Genomic DNA, 18,314 nt, shown 5'->3' on the forward strand with positions numbered 1-18,314 from the left:
TCGGTTGCCAAAAGGGGAGCTCGGCAGTAATGGGTAGCTCGGTAGGGGAGGCCAAATAACCAATCCAGTAGGAGTCGAGTTACTCAGCTCAAACACAAGCCGAGTAATGGGGGAAAATATAACAGCTTTCCAAAAAACGCGTAAATGAGCTATTTGATTCTCCTCCATTTTGCCAAAGCTTACTAATCATGCACATCGGAATGTATCAATGTAGACAAGATCTAAAACACAATAGATTTAAGATCTACAAGCATGCCTACTAGCTTTCTAGCACTCATAGCTTGTATGGTTAGCTCAACCTCACAGTGTGTTTGGTATATAGATAGTGGGGCGTCATTTCATATGACAGGAGTTAGAGAGTACTTCTCCAGTTACAAGGAGGATGACACCAACATCCAGATTTCTATGGGAAACTTGTCCAAACTCAACCCTGTTGGGAAAGGGACTGTTCAATTTCAGAGGGAGAATGGAAAGATAATTCCACCTCATGATGTGTTATATGTGCCAAGCTTAGGTATGAATTTGATTTCTGTATCTGTTCTTCACAATAGGGGGTATAATGTACTCTTGACAGGGACAAATGTGTTGATTAAGCACAAGGATTGGAAATCACCCATAACTATTGGAGTTAGGAGTGGTTTTCCCTTAGGGGTTTTTCCAGGGACAATCCTTAGGGACAGATGAGAAAACCAGTTAGGAGCATCTTTTCCAAGGAGTGACACCAGATCTAAGGGTGTTCTTGATCTAGTACATTCAGATGTTTGTGGACCGATTTCGATGAAATCTCTTAGAGGATATGAGTACTATGTTACCTTTAGTGATGTCCTCTTCCCTAGAGGATGGTCGAGAAATGTGGAGGGTCAGGGAGTTGATAACTTTAGAACTTCTCAATCGAACCGATCAGCAGGCATCGAACATCCATCGGTGTTAGTTTTGTTAGCTTTGGACAGTTGTTTGTCCATTTGCTATTATTTATCAAGTAATTGTTTTGCTAACTAATTGGTTAGATTAGAAACAAATATTTGTTAATTAATTGACCACTTTTGGAAACAACTAGAAACTGACTTGGTTAGGGTTGTTAAGTTGTTTTAATCTCAACCGTCGATTGTAAATCAATCTCAGCCGTTGGTTTACCAACAGGAGTAGTATAAAAGGAGGTCAGGGGGGCATTTGGAGAACATGAAGTTTGGAGAAACGTTTGCAGTGTTAGCAAACAGTCTTACAGTGTTAGCAAGGGCGTAGTGTTAGCGTGGAGATAGCAGTGGGGAATATCAGCGGGAGAAATTAGGAGGTTGTCGGAATTCTGCCAATAAGAGGCAAGAAATTTTGTATCTCTTGATTTGCTGAAGTTTAATATAATTTCTCATCTGTAGAACTGGTTTTCCCTTAGGGGTTTTTCCAGGGACAATTTGTCCGAAAATATTGTGTTCATTGTGTTGCGCATTTCTTTCCGTATTTTATAAGTGAAGTTGCAGTTGTGTTATTTTTCGATATTAGCTGGGAATTTATTTTCAGCAGTTTAATAATCGTTTATGATAGGAGATTAATAATCAATGACTGCAATCGTTAAATTTTCTGCAGTTTAATAATCGTTTATGATAGGAGATTAATAATCGTTTATGATAGGAGATTAATAATCAATGACTGCAATGACTGCAATCGTTAAATTTTAACCAATCGGCCCATCCAGCCGGTGCATATCGAACCGCATCGCCCCACCCTATTCTATGGAAGGCGAGATCCAACTGCAGTGATCAGGCGTCGAATTATGCCCATCTCCCTATTCGTTTGAAGAATCAAATCTTGGACGAGCACAAAAAATTTGCAGGAGAAAGTCTTGTCACACAAGTTCCATGATCGCAAATAAGATCTCAGCTTTTGGGATTGCCTTTGAAGGACAAGAGAGAGCAGTGGAGGGATTTCACAGGTCACTACTGCCTAACTTCAGGATCTAATGACTGTGAATTATCTGTTGTCAGTGCTTCTTAGTGTTGAGTTATCTAGTGTGAGGAGACAATTAAGGAATCTAGACAAGGAGATAAGTATTTTCTTTTCATCATAATGATATTTTATGACAATACTTTGTTTCTATTTGTATAAGTCTGATTAATTTGTGATTATGAAGATTTGAAGGTTTAGCATGGTTATTTGTTCATATATATATATATATATATATATATTTGTGGATTTCATGGAAATGATGATCTAGCATCATCTCTGTTGAAACTTCATGGAAGTTTATTTTTGCATGCATAATAGTTTACTATTCTATAGTAGTTCTTGCATCCCCCTTTGTTATCTCTAGGCTGATGGGAAGGTAAGTGCCGACATTACGGGAAGGTAACATATTTTTACTTCAATCTTCTTGACTTTTTTTGTGTATTTCGATCTTAGTAGATGAACTACACATATTCAAAAATCTTGTATATTTGTATTTTTATATTTCATGTACATGTAAAGATTTATTGAAATATAGGTTGGCTTCATCATAATAAGGAGCTTTGGTATGCTCTGTGAGAGAATCTGATTATTACAAGATGTGGTTGATCAGTTGTAAGAACATCCATAAGAGGTTTTAATATTCAGTATTGTCAATCATGATTATGTCATGTGTTTATTAACTTAAACCTGTGCAAGAGGTTGTGATTAGATAGGCAAGTAGATCATGTTTAAAAGAGATTATTCAGCTTCAGCAAGAGATTACGTAAGAGGGAGATGTCAAACCCTTTTCAAGCTTATGCAATAGTCAACCATCTTATTGTGATGGTTAAAGTTGTCCGTACTAAGAGAGAGACACCATTCTTAAAGTTCCATCTTATTGTGATAGTTAAAGTTGTCTGTACTGAGAGAGAGACACCATTCTTAAAATTGTCCATGTTAAGAGGAAGTATACATTAAGAGAAAATCTCAATTATGAACGCATTCTTCTTTAGGAGAAGTTTGAGGTGAAATCCCTTCTTCCGCCCTTTACAAGTAGGTATGGTGAATCACACTCTGCCAATAGGCATGGTGGATATACATTCTTCTCTAGGGGAAGCTTGAGGTGAAAGCCTTATTCTACCCTCTACAAGTAGGTATGGTGAATCGTGCTCTGCGAGTAGGCCTGGTGGATATGCATTCTTCTCTAGCAGTAGTTTTGAAATAAATGTCTTTCTTCTACCCTCTCCAAGCAGGCATGGTGAAAGTCATAAGTGTGACTACATTCTATGTGCTTATGAAGTAGCCATGGTGGATTATGTTATGCTAAGATAATATATGTGAATTTATCATCTTTGATTGCAGGTATATGTGCATGCCTGACTAAAGATCTCTCTCTTCCTAAGGAGTGTTGAAGATTGTACCTACGCCAAAGATCTTGAGAAATTTGTTTCATCTGATCACTATGATCACCTTTAGCTGAAAGAGATCATTGTAATCATACTTAAGTTATTATTTTATGTAAAAGGACATGTGCCATACATCATGCAAGTTCAAATGGGAGTTTGTTGGATATATGGGAATCCGAGCAGTGTGCATATTTTATTATCCTAGTTTATTATCTTTCACTCCAATGTGTTATGACTCTTCAATACTTTTCAATATCTATAAGTATTTGTTTGTAGAGGTTAATTAGAGATAATGTATTCGTAAAGACGAAGCTACAACTCTGATGTATAGACAAGATTTTAATCAATATGAGGTTTCCCCTGATTAGTGTGGACCTAGCAACAAGTTTTTGTTGAGAGACAATAAATAATCGTGTTGTGTATTTTATTTCTCTCGTTCTTCTGCATTTTCTATTTTACCCTTTCAGTATATCTCTTGTTGTAGATTTTGCAATAAAGGTGCATAGAATTAGCTATGAAGAAGAAGCAATACTCCTAATTTGCCGAATAAAAAAGACCATTTCAGTAATAAAATTTCCTCACTCCACAATTGTTAAAATATTCGTACTAGTGCATGATTTATAAAAAGTTGAAACCATTGATTTAAGGATAAATTTGACTAAATAATATGCAGCGAATACAGTAAAAGAATTGCTAAGAGGAATTAAACAATAGTCTCTTGCTCGCATGCAGCAAAAAGAGACTAAACACAAACACAACGCTCCCTAAAAAATGTTAAAACACCATACTAAAATAAAGGAATGGTGCTCCAAAAAGCATCGATGAGAATTGAACTCAACAGGTTTCCAAAAACACAGTGCAAATAATCCGCCCCCCAACACCCCCCACCACAAAAAAGACAAAAAAAACTGAACAAGAGATGCTACTAAAAATCCTTTGTGAGAAGAAAACAGTGGACATTTGTTGAATAATTATTGTCAAAGTGGTGAATGGAGAGACTACTCTGCAATCAGGATGAAGTCTAGGATCAATCTACATGAGTTCGCCCAACGATACTACTCGAGCAATGAACAAATGACAAACAAATCCAAAACATCAATCAATAGATGATGAAAAGATAATAATTTGCATAACCCCGTCAAAAAATGAATAGATAGAAAACAAACGCAAAACATCTATCAATCAAGCATCTAAATGACACATGAATCTATATGAGTTCCCCCAACGACACTGCTCAACAATGCAAGAATAAATTGTTGGTTGAAAATACAGGTGTCAAATGTCAAGACAAAAAAACTGATGAAATGTGGAGCTGAGAAAATATTAGCACAAAGAGGCATGACAAGTCCCCTAACATGTCACTAAAGAGGAAATGTAGGTAAAACCCATGTAGTAAGTGCATGACCTTGGCTTGCATGTGATGAAATTTGTGGCTACTCCATAGCCTTCTCCAAAGCCTATATTCTCATCCAACATATATTAACTGCATGTCCCATCTTACCGCAAATGCTACAAGGCTTTCCTTGATTCTTATTCGTCTTGGATTGTTGATTGAATTTTGGATATTTCTTTTTAGTTGTATGCACAATAAGAGCATGACATTTGGACCTCTACAAAGTACCCATCTTTATGAGCTTACCTTACTTATATATCAAAGACTCAATGAAAGCATGAAGAATCAGAAATCTTGTAACTTTTTCTTGCCTTAAGCTGGTTGTGTGGAAAGAAAAGACAAACACAACATATTATGGACCCAATTTTGTGAAAATAGCAATGATTAATTTGCTTTATTGCGTAGATTTGTCAATTCCCCATTCTTTCAGCTGAAACAATAAAGCCTTGAACTTTGTGAAAAAGTCTTCACTATTCCCAAAACTACTTGAATCTTGCTTTCCAAAAATAACCTTCACTATTGTCCAAACCTGATACGGAGTTGTGCATGCTTCGACTTAAACAACGATTTGGAGACATGGATAAACGTAAAAGACCAAAAGCCTCATCCGTACCATTAAAATATGTAGATATTTCAATAGCTGAATTCAGTTCAACCTCTGCCACCATGACTATTTAACACAAGACTTTACTTCTAAGCTTAAGCAGAAGCTTGGGCTTCCATTCGACGTAATATAGAGTATGAAGAGTAGAGGCTGAAAATTCCGTTCTATCTAATTAATCTGATCTTCAATATCTGCACCACACAAAAAAAAGTTCTCTTTTCTCGCTTCTAAACTCTTATACCGTATAAAATTTATCTAGCTATGAAGAACTAGCAAAACAAAGAATTTGCAAACAAAATAGACCAGTTCAAGAATAAAATTTCATCTCTTATTCCTTAACTGTTACAATACGCATTATAATGCATGATTTATACAAAGTTGAGACCAACATTTTAAGGATAAATTACGGTGAATAACATGCAGCCAATACAGTAAAAGAGTTGCTGATAGGAATTAAACAATAGTTCCTTTTATGCGTGCAGAAAAGAGATGAAACTTACGTACATTGTCACCTACGGTTGTCTTAGCACAACGGATTGAAATAAAGAAATGGTGGTCAAAAATCATAGATCCGAACTGAACTTAACCGGTGCTCGAATTAACATACACTAACACTTATCACTCTTAGTTATCATGCATTACATATATATTCAGTCACATGTATGTATCCATTGTTGTTTTCATTATTATCATCATTCAATCTAATCATTTGAAGATCATATTATTTTGTCTCTCTTATTGTGTTATCAATTAAGCTTTTAAACCTTGACATTTCATACTTTGCCTAAAGTAAATTTTTATTTCAGAATGCTTGAGAGGCCAATAGCTTGAATGTGTTGGATGGCAATAGTGCGAGAATTACAACTGATATCCGCATCTCAAGCAATCTAAGTTTCAGCCCTCCACGGTGATCAACACTACGGGTTATAGAGGTCGGCTTGCAGATAGATAAAATTTACAACCAGGATCTGTTGCAGTATGTGATCTTTATCTGGTTATCCTTCGAGATAAATACAAGAATAGACTGAGGACTATAAAACTTCTCTTTCCTTATTTACTTCGGATTCTTCCCATGAGCAACCAAGTCTTCCAGTCAACTAGTGTAAATTGTTTATAAAATTCCAAGGTTCGACAAAAGCATGCTTAATTGATCTTTTTCGTGGCATATAATTGTTTAGCTAAATGATACCTTAAGGAAAATTCAGTACATAAATTAAACTGTTGAGCATTTGGTACTTACATACCTGGTGTTCTATCAGCTTTCTCTTCTTCTTTATCCATCCACCATCAACACCTCCTGCTGTCATCTCAGCCCTGTCTTCCTCTTTGTTTACAACGTCATAAACGTCTCTCCAACATATTACACTTGGAAGGCATTTTCTCAAGCTGTTGGAAATATCTTTTTGTCTTGTTCCAATGAGTTGATTTTGCTGCAATACAGTTAGGTTTCCTTATATCGTTAAGCATGCGTATACTGAAGCCGCTAAAACGCATGACTCCACTGAACAAGTGAAAAAAAATTGTTGTGTAAAATTTTCGTATCATATCCTAGTAATAACAATCAACGTTTGAATAACTACGAAAAAACCCCCTCGGCAGTATGTATTTGTTTTAATCTGACTCGGAATACCACTACTTGTTTGGCTGAACAGTGCTCAGAACAATGCATGAAAATAAAATAAGCAATGTCGTAGGATATATAGACCTTTCTGCCTTGTATCACGAAGAATTTTACATGCACAAAACAGATAGAAACTAAGTTAATCTATAATATACGAAATTTACCATTGTAGAAATAGATTAATGATATCCATACTTTAAATCAAGAGTAGAATGTGAGCCAGAGCACCGTTATTATAAATTTCAAAAAGACCATACAATTGCACTTGACATTAAAGACCGGAATAACTGAAATGTTAACTAAAGATAAATTTGTCAGAAAAGAGGGAAACATTTTGGAAGTTAGCCAAAATGAATGAATCTGATTCATTCAATCAGTTGGAGAGATTAGAGAGCAGAAGAGAAGTGCAGAGCAGACCACAGAACATAGAAGGAAGACAATCAGCAGATCAAATCAGAGCAGTCAGAGAGCAGAAGGAAGGTTCAGGAAGAAGATCAGTGTTGCAGCAACACAAGATGCGATTCTTCTTGTTCTCCGTAAGTTATTTTGTTTGATCTGTTGAACCAATGATTGCTCCAGGCATTATTGCATGCAGCCATTTAGAGCTGGAAGTTAATATCATATATAGAAGTCTTTTTTAGGTTAATGTATTTTGACTCTGGTTGAAGTCATATGTTCCCAGATTTGTAATAGCTGATTCAGTATTTAAATAGAAAGTAGGCAAGCAGGCATATTAGCAAATCTCCAAATATTTGGCATGTTGTGGTTGTTCACTTCAATCTTTTCCATATTAGGTTTAGGTTTTATGCAAATCTTTGTTATTACCCTTGCATTTTTATGGCGAAAATGCTCAGCCTGTAAGTCTGTTAAACAGCTCACTCAGTTTACTCTTTAACCGAGTTCTCTCTTTTGTTGTCCCTACCGAGTTCACTCAGCAACCACTGAGTTGAGCTCCACCTTCCCTTCGATGACCGTTCACTCGGCAACCACTGAGTTGAGCTCCACCTTCCCTTCGATGACCGAGCTCACTCAGCACCCTCTTGTGTCAAGTTGCCATTAGTGTCGAGCTACTCGGCTCCTTCATGTGTCGAGTTCAATCCGCACTTAGTTGCACCGAGAAAATCATGCTAAAACAATAAAATAAGTAGTTGCAAATCCTTATCTTTTGTTGTACTTGATCTCTCTAAGCAATCATATATATTTTGTAAATAAATAAAAGCATAATATGATTAAGAAATAATTATATATTTCAAGGAACTCAAACTTAAAATACGGAAGGCAACGGTAACACTGTAGAATACGAGGTGACCAATGGGGTCAATCCTTAGAACTACTCAGATCTATTGATCTAAATTTTGCGAGATATGCAAACGAAGTTACAAATCATGGAAAAGAGAATGAACGAAATGGCAGCCCCAATCGAACACGGTTAGAAAGAGACTAACTCTTTACTTCCTCCTAGAACTGAACCTAAGAATTCTAGCCATAATGAAAGAGGCAATAGGGCTTCACCAACCCGATTTAAGAAACAAAACAAACAAGACATTGTTAGCGACTTATCTAGTGATATTAAGAAGACCAAACCTCCTAGATTCTCAAGCCCTGAATCTAGAGAATATGGTGATGTTTGGTTAACCAAAATGCAACAATATTTTTAAATTACGAATTTTTCTAAAACATCTAGAGTAGTATGTAGAATATATCATCTCTTTCGAGAAGTAGTCACTTGGTGGGAAAACACCAAAATAGAGCTCAACATTAACATAACTGAAATCAGATGGCACAGGTTTGTCTCCATTTTAAAAAACCAATGGCTGTCACTGACCTTCTATTACAAAAAACTGTTAGACGTCCAAAATTTCAAGCAAGGGGATTAGATTATGCCCAACTACTAGGAGAAGTTCACCTGTTTGCTAAAGTACCTTCCCCCTTCTCAGCAAGACAAAACCTGAAATTTAGAAAGTTCACCATTGGCTCAAAGAATAGAATCAAGGGAGTTGTGGATGTCCTCACTCCACAAACCAAGGAGGAAGCTCTCAAGCGAGCCATGTGACAAGAGCATAAAATTAAAAGGGATGATTCTATCCAAGATAATAAGTGGAAGACTAGCTAGAACACCGATAGCTCAAATGCAGGGTCACATTAAAAGAGTTATAATAATTTCAAGTCCAAGAAACAAAAAATGCAGGACAAACAATGGTAAGGAGTTTCGGGGTAGCTAAAATATTAACGGAGGCAATAAAGGACATGAAAAGAAGGGACCACAATTAGCATGCTTTACATGTATTTGGGATCACTATACCAATGAGTGCCCTAACAAGCCAAATCCCAACCAATAGCCACAACCCCCCGTACCTCCTCAACAAGTCATCCACTAGCAAAGAATACATCCAGTGCCAGACAACCAGCAAAACGAATAGCAACTAGGCTTTATAGAAACTCTAGGTAAGACTTATGAAATCCCTATTTCTATATTAATTGATACAGGAGTAACAAAATATTTTTTCTCCCCAAAATTGTTGAGCATATTTCCTAAGAGAGTTGGATTGTTGAGTAGATCTAATCTATAATATCCATGAAAATAAACACACACAATATTTGTTACTCAGAAACCCTCTAAGGTGAAGGTAAACCTAGGGTGGGGATGACATTCACAAATCTTCACTACTGCAATAATAAAGTTAACCTCTTAAGGTTACAATGTTTGAACATAATATATGATGTACCCTATGAAGGGTCTGCCCTGTTATAAGTTTTTGAGACTGTTAGGCCTCACCTTGTTAGAGGATTTAACACTTAAAATAAAGTAAAGACTCTATTAAGAGATTTAAATAAATTTGTTAAGATCTCTCTATCAAGAGATTTCCCCTGATTCAAATTGATAAGAACTGATTCAGATCCTGACTCTTGGTTTTCTTTGTAAGGTGATTTCAAGTCTTCTCTTTCCAAAGTGATCCTCTCTTTTATCTGATAAAGCTTTTCTTCTCCTTTACTACACTAAGTAGGTCACTTGTTCTACTAAGAAATAACAGAACACTCTTATTTAACTTTTGATTTGAACTTGATCCTTCCCTTCACTATTTGCATATATCATCTATCACAATGTAGCTCATTCAATTATTCACCCATGCATCATGTCTATGATATCTCTGGTCTAGATAAAAACATTTTATGGTTAAAGAGTTTTCTAGATTCTTTCTTATCTCACATATTCATCTGAGTCATTAATCATAGAACATAGGCATATGTGATCCACGTCATAAAAATGTGTAATCTCTTCTTCAACAACCTCTACAAATATTAAATGTTCCTTCCATGTCAGCTTTTAAATGGTCTACCTTAAAGTTCGTATCATTTCTAACTTGTATGTAAACTCTGTGTTGCTCGGCACTTACTCTCTTCGATACTCAACATGTTGTTAATGCTTGGTTTGTGATATGCAGGACACTTGTTATGTAACTTGGTTCTTCAATGCTTGAATTTCTCGATAGATGTTGAACTCGGCTTGCATAGGAAATATTCAACAATCACATACCTCCTCGACTTCTATAGAGCTCGGTACATACATATTTATGTACATGACTCAACCTATATAAAGTAACTCAGTCGAAGTGATTACAATCCGACTCATGTTTTTGACACTAATAGACAACAATAATTAGGGATATGAACAATCTCCCCCTTTGACATTAGTTGCAAAAATATTTTGTCACGATTACATCATTATAAATACATTTTGATATGAGTAATCCCCCTAACTCTTATGACGCCAAAAATTGTGACTTATCCTGAATGAATAACGAACCAAAAATGTATAAATACACATGACAAAATAATCTGATATCATAATGTCATACCCTATTTCCCTGCTGAACTCAGAACTTCATAGCTTAATAACTCTGCATCACAATCATTCCCCATTGTTTTTGACACTTATGTCACAGCAATTGGTGTTGAATGGGTGCAAGCAAACCATATTTATCAATGAATGTTTGATGAACTTGGGTAATCATAGAAAGTTCATGATCCCAAGTGGTTCTCGTTGCCTCCAACATATGATTTTGTAACTGTAATTGTGATGCTAGGTCAATTAAGCTACTAGCCACGAAAAGACTGCGATCTTCCTTGATAAGATCCTATGTTGATTGTAATGCACTTTGTATTACCTCCAAATTAGGTATCAACATTGCTTATTGTAGTGTTCGATACTAAAGTCTGTTGACTGCGAAATAATGTTGTTGGACTGTGAAATAATGTTGTTGGATCTCTGTATCTCCACTAGAATCTGTTGAATGTGTGCTTGAATGTCAGTTATAAATCTGGGCACATCTAGCCAAATGTTGTACACTCTCTATAAGTTCTGTCATATTCTATACATGTTCTTGCAACTAAACTTTATGCTCGGCAATCTTTATGGAAACTTTATCCACAACCTTATTCTCAAATTTTCTTGCTGACCAATCCATTAATTTCTTATTGTATTCAATATCACCAGCAATTATTTGTTCAACAATATTACAAGCTGGAAAATAATTGCGGCCTTGCCATCAAAATTTTGAATATCAAAAATGTCAACAAAAATGCTTTTAACATCATATAGCACCTTCTTTTGTCTGTGCTCTCTTCTTAGTACTTCTTGCTTCTTCTTCTTTGCCAAAATTTTATATTATTTCATCTAGAATAACTTTAATATAAGGGCAGGTGTCAATTATTGATTTACCTTTGTTCAGTGAAGGAATGTCGTTGATCAACACTACTTTGGGAGTTAGGGAGGGGGTTTCACCACTCAGTATTGTTAGTACATCGATGCTTGAGAAAATAATGGTTTTACTCAGCTTGACTGTTACTCACTTCTTTATTTACCTCAATGTCAAGTATTGGAACAGTTGACTTTGTATACTTGTGTCCTTTCTCTTTGTCTCTTTAATTGTCTTCATGAGCCTTGATTGCTCGGCCTCTAGAGTGTCAGTGGTGTCGATATGTACTACTAACATGTTGCATTGCGAAGTTGGCACACTTGAATTTTCTCAACTACTGTGATCATCTCCAGTGCTCACCGTCTCAATTCCTTGTTCTGTATTACTAGTTTGGTGGATAACCCAAAAATTCTTTTCTCAACGAAGTCATCTTGTTGTGCTAGAGCTTCAATTTTATTCTTTAATATCATAAACATTATATACTTAGGTACAAATATCTTCCTATATTTCTCAAAAATTGTTTCCTTCTGGCCTTGAGACAAATCAAGCATAACTCTAACTAAACTGTCAGTTATTATCTTTTTCTCCTCTACTTTAGCCTCCTAACACCTTCTTTCCAATCTATCATACAAATTTGTGGATATTTTCTTCTCAACTTCATTTGAGCTAACTACTAATTTGCAATCATATTTATCATAGCCTCCTCAACTTTGGTTCTATCAATATTATCCAATGTGTCATATTTCACAAATCTAAAAAATGGATAATATTAAAGATCTTAGATCTGCACATATCTCATCAATATATTTTGTTTTCCCTATCGGTGGTCCTTTAACCAATCTCCTTCTCTTTGGTTTAGATCCATTGGGCTCAGTAGGCTCTACTACTCTTTGTTTTCAAATTTGTTCAACACTAGCAATTGTCATGGTCTTTGGTTTAGTAGGTTGTGGAGGAGAGGGGTGTTATCACTGACCTCTTTTCAATTCTTATTACCTTCTTGGTACGTGGAGTGGCAACAATTCAGGCTTTTCCCTTGTCTCCTTCTTCTTCTTCTTCCTCTTCCTTCTCACCAATACCCTTTTCTTCATCTTCTCCAACACCTTGTATAATTTGTAGAGGTTCCTTGCCCTTGCCTAGGGTGCCTAGTTTTAGCTCTAGGTCTTCAATCATTCTTTCTTTTCTTCTCCTTAGAGGTTATCTTTATATTTACAATTATTATGGACTTAGCTTCCTCATATTTTCCAAAAGGTTCAACCTCAGTGTCTAATTCTTTTTCCAGTAACACAACAATGTTTGCATTTATTGAGTCAATGTCAATTTCATAATCAAAACGTTGTAACCAAGCCTTCCTCGGCTTTACTACCTATACAACAAGAAAACACATGTCATTGGAATACCTAGTTGCCAATTCTTCAAGTATTTTCATCCTCACCTTCATTCTTCTCTTGAATTCCTCAAAATAAGTATCCATGACATTCTCAAAATTTGTCCTTAATTGAGTATTGTGTTCATTTATGTGTCTTATCACAAGTTTGTTTTGCTCCCAAACAATATCTCTAATACGAGGAAAACATTTCTTTTTATAAAAGAAAATACATATAACGAGGGATCCAAACTTACACATTGAATTCCTTGCTTTTTTGATGGATACAAGATTTTCTACAAATTGCAGTCTTTGAAGCTCGGCAAGATCATATTAATGACCTTTAATCACTATTTTCCTTACTTGATCCACTACCATACACAACACATTGTTCAGTCTGCTTGACGGGTAAAACTTATTTCCTATAACCCTCATTGTAAATTCAATTAACGGATCAGAAATATTTATGGACAAACCCGGTCCATTCCACTCGACAACTGTGTTTGCCTCAATTTCCTCTCGACTCAAACATTGCATTGTTTTCCTCTTCTCTAGGGTTGGATAACATGTAACCTTGTGAATCAGTTTATTTGTTATCTTTACGAGTCCATTCTATAACAAAAACTTCATATCATGGATCATGCTTAGAATGATTTCCATCCATTCAATCTTGAAATTCCTTGGGAACTCTAGGGCATGAGTTAACCCTTTCCTTTTGATAACATTGGATTCATCCTTCAAGATTCCTTCATTACATAACTTTTTATATGCTTCTATCATTTCATAATCTCCTATTTCTCCGATCTTACACATATAACAACTTCATACATCACGAATCATAGTAACCTTGGGTGGTATCGAGTATAGTGCGCGAGTCTACTTTCATTGAGATTTCTAGAATAGCATTAAACTTTGATACAGGACAAGCGTCCCTCTTCACCAATTCAATTGTACTAACTTCTTGCCTCATTTTAGCAATGGATAAAGCTGTCATCTTCTCTTTGATAGGGTTCGAAAACTTCTTTCCTCTCATATACTCAACACAGCTCAAATTTTCACTCGATGAACCTTCTCTTGTAAGATTTCCTCCAAATCACTCTTAAATCTCTTTGCTAATCACTTAAATCGCCATATTGCTCTGTACTGCTGAAATCTGTATGTGAGGTCTGAAATAATTTCTGCAAATTTTGATATATACCTTCTTTTTGTTGATTTAAGGTCTCCAATGATGCTATATACTCAGGTAGGTGGAAGGTAGCTATCTTGGTCGACATTGGTGCCTTCAAGCTAGGTCTTCACTATACAACTCGGTGTCTTTGATCTAACTCGGCCTATACACTAGTTTACGTCTAAAGTTCGGCACTCGGTCAACATAGACAATTTTACTGATGTTCGGCACTCACTGTATAAATGACTCTTTTGTACCAGTCCTTTCACAAATTTGTTCTCATGCATCTTTATTTATGAAAATATGAACTTCGGCATATTTCATGTTAGGAACTTATGTATAATATATCAATTAAATATGCAGTTCCACACATACCTATTTTTCTAAGTTTGAGATAACATAATCACCTTCTTTAATAAGATTGGGTGATCTTAATTCCATTTGCTTTACTATTTCATATTCTGCTTTCTTTTTCCATATTTGATTCATCTCCTTCACTTGTTCAATGTCCACTTTACCTTTACCTTTATCTTTCATGTGATTTGTTGATGGTACTTCAGTCCTGCAATTCTTGCTTAAATGTCCAAACTTGTGACATTTGGAACATGCATTGTTGGGTGCATAACTATACCTTCGATTTGTCAAAGACAATTTTGCCTAAAATATGCATTCATATGCTCTTTGTGCATACTTTTGACAATTATAGCAATATCTTTCAAATCTAAGTGTGGTAGATGCATTCCTCATTCTTGACCCATTCTCGTGTATTTGATGCAATAACCAATAAATTTGGGTTTACAATTTTGTATACCATGTTTACTTAGGCAGATGTTTGCAGTATGAATAAGTTTTCCACAATGATAGCATGTTGGTTTGCCTTTGGGATTTGCATTTTTCAGTCCACCACATTTGGATGATTCTCCTTGCTCAATACATGAATGTCCTGAACCATCAATACAACCTGGTTACTTCATAAGTTCGTCAAAATATTTTATTGCCCCATTTGGTTTGTTAAATATTTCCATAAGTTCTTTCTCAGTTTTTAATTCATTCTTCAATATGTCCTTTTGTAAATTGAGGTTTGCTATTTCCACATCCTTTTGGTTCAATTCCTGATTTATAAGCATCAAATGATTCATCTTGTCCAACTCAGTGTTTGTGAGCTTTTGCACATCTGATATCTTTTCTTCAAGTCCAGTAGCCATTACCATTTTGTCTTCCTCAACCATAGCCTTGTGCTCTTCAGCTTTCTTCGTTTGCTCAGTCACTTCACATAGTCTTACTAACTGGATTTCTTGTTCCCTTTTTAGTCCTTTAATCTATTTATTCAGGAGTTTGTTTTTTTCAAGTAGATCTATAAATGCTTTATTATTTGGGTTGATTGGTTCAAATACTCCTTCAGTCTCAACTTCTTCATAGGAAAATTGTCTATCTTGGATAGCCAATTCCTTTCTTCTTCTTAAGAAATTTCTTCAGATATGGTCCTGCTTTCACAAGTTTTTGCAGTATGAGTTGTATGTCAATCAATTGATTGTCAATAACCTAGTCTAATTTATAAGCCTTCATCTCCAAGATCTTATCTCCAAGCTATTAAGCTTTTGCAAGAGAACCAAAGGTCTGATACCAATTGTTGATTGATGAAAGTATAAATAGGACAACAAGATAGTGAGGGGGCGGGGGGCCGGGGGGTTGTGAATCAGAATCTTAAACACTTTTTCATTTCTGCAATTCATTCACACATTCGTCAGTTTCTTCTTGTACCACGTCGATCTAACTTATCACATCCATAAAAATAAACATATAAGACAATATTTGTTACCCTGAAACCCTCCAAGGTGAAGGTAAAACTGGGGTAGGAATGACACCCACAAATATTCACTACTTTAATAATAAAGCTAACTTGTTAGGGTTACAATGATTGACCATAATACATGATCTACCATTTGAGGGATCTACCGTGTTAAAAGCTTTTGAGACTATTAGGCCTCACCTTGCTAGAGGATTTAACACTTACAATAAAGTAAGGACGTTGTTAGGAGATTTACATCGATTTGTTAAGATCACTCTGTTAGGAGATTTACCCTGACTAAAGTTGATTAGAACTGATTCAGTATCCTAGGTCTCTACACTGACTAGGAAACTTGTTCGACTAAGAAATAATAAAACACTCCTACTTGAGTAATGATCTAAACTTGATGTTGAACTCATAATCGTTTTGACAATTGAGTGTCAACACGCTTAAGTCATTTACTAAGTTCATGCCAAACTAGTAATACATATCAAGCGTGATATGTATAGACAAGACTGTGTCGAGTTCCAATGAGTACTGAGTCACTCATGTGCCGAGTAGACAATACATGCCAAGTGATTCAAGTGTCGAGCAAACAGTAGATGCCGAGTAGTTCAGGTGCCAAGTCAGAAACAGAATTACAGTATGTGTCGAGCATCGGTAACTTATAGTGCCGAGCATCACAGATTGGACATATTTGTTTGTGATTGCACAAACAACTATGTAGACCGTTTCTCAACCAACCTAAGGATAGAATGCAATGTTTTGAAGATAAGGACGAATCTGTATGTGGATTCCCTATGCAATTACATGCAACCAATCAGAAAAAGGTAAGGATTAAGCAACAAAAAGGATGAATATCAGCCATAGATTCATACCTAACCCTAAGTCTTCTAGTCTTCTTGAGGAAGAAACCCTAAACTTCATAACGAGCGTGTATAAGGAATTGAAGGAGGAGAATAGTGAAGTTTGCATGCAAAAAATAGAGCATTCATGGAGACTTAGAAGTTGTAGAGAGTGAATTCCAGAATCAGTTTGAGAAGAACAAGGATAGAGGATACAACACTGACATACCATATCAAACAAGATCAAGGACATTGTACAAATTTAATCTTTAATCAGGCTACCAGAGCTAATCACAAGATCTATGTTGAAACATCTTAACAGGAGATTTTAGTTAAATCTCATAGGTTGAGTAGTCCTAATACACTATTGTAAATCCTTTAACAGGGTGACATTCCAAGTGGATGCTCTAAAGTCTTCTACCCAGGCACACTTCTAACAGGGTGTTGAAATCCTCTAACAAGGTGGGACTTAACAATTCTTGTAAGCCTTTAACAGGGCAAGTCTTTCATAGGGTAGATCATGTTTCATGGTCAAACCATTGTAACCTTAATTGGCTACACTTTATTCCTACAATAGTGAAGAATTGTGGGTGTCATCCCCACCCCAATTTTACCTTCACTTTGGAGGATTTCTAGGTAATCATATCAAGTGTCAAATGTGTGATTCCTTATGTATTTACATGATTTAGATGTGTGTGTTTTATCTATTGAATGCATAAGATGGATGAGTGGTGAAAAGTTTTATGGGTTCATGTTTTAACTGCTGATTCACCCCCTCACCCCCCCCCCCCCCCCCCCCCACTCTCAGTAGTTTACCTTTCTTTCTTGTAATTTCAACACTTGGTATCAAAGCTAAGTTCTCAAAAGAAGCTTTGCAACTTAGAGGAAAGATCTTGAGATGAAAGTCTACAAGTTGGAAAAGACAATTAAGAACCAGGAGATTGAAATACATCTCATACTACATCAACTAAATGAAGATAGAGATGCTTTGAAGAGTTCCCTGAAGAGAAGGAAAGAGATTGCTATAGCAAAAAATGACACCCAATACAAAGAGATTGACACCACAAAGCTACTTGCAAATGGTAACTCCAGTGAATTCGATGCAGCAATTGCAAATCTAATGAAAAAGGTTAGAGCACAGGCTGAAGAGATCAGAAATCTCAAGTTGGAGCAAGAATCACATGCTATACTGTTGTGTGAGGTGACTAAACAAAAGAAGAAAGCTATAGAAGACAAGGCCATGATTGGAAAAGACAAAAGAATCTTGGCAAACAGATTGGAAGAATAGTCAACAAAGCTATCCAGGATCTCAAACATGCAATTCAATACCTTAAGCCAAATGATAAACGCTCATCATGAGTTGAATGTCAAGGACATTGAGGCAACTACTTTAAAGTTGCAGAATGATAGAAAAAGATAAAAGGAATTTGTTGAAAGTTTCAACAAGCCAAATGAAGTCATCCAGTACTTTGAGCAACTACTAAAATCTCCTAGATCCAGTAGAGATA

General features: G+C 35.8%; 1 long non-coding RNA gene across 15 annotated transcripts in view; it reads right to left on the reverse strand.

Moving 5' to 3' along the window:
- Window positions 1-18,314, reverse strand: part of LOC149554452 (uncharacterized) — a 291,407-nt gene that overhangs the window by 198,522 nt on the left and 74,571 nt on the right. For 4 of the 15 annotated variants that reach the window (XR_016364364.1, XR_016364367.1, XR_016364368.1 and 1 more), the window contains exon 3: window positions 6,568-6,753. The exons of 6 other annotated variants lie outside the window; for them this stretch is intronic. This is a non-coding gene — a long non-coding RNA (uncharacterized LOC149554452). Of the gene's footprint in view, window positions 1-6,563; window positions 6,825-18,314 lie in introns of all 15 variants that reach the window. 5 more of the 15 variants (XR_016364356.1, XR_016364358.1, XR_016364365.1 and 2 more) reach the window with 3 other exon arrangements.

The sequence above is a fragment of the Cupressus sempervirens genome, chromosome 5 (assembly GCF_028749045.1).
Source record: "Cupressus sempervirens isolate cs-2001-9-10 chromosome 5, ASM2874904v1, whole genome shotgun sequence".
Taxonomy (NCBI): domain Eukaryota; kingdom Viridiplantae; phylum Streptophyta; class Pinopsida; order Cupressales; family Cupressaceae; genus Cupressus; species Cupressus sempervirens.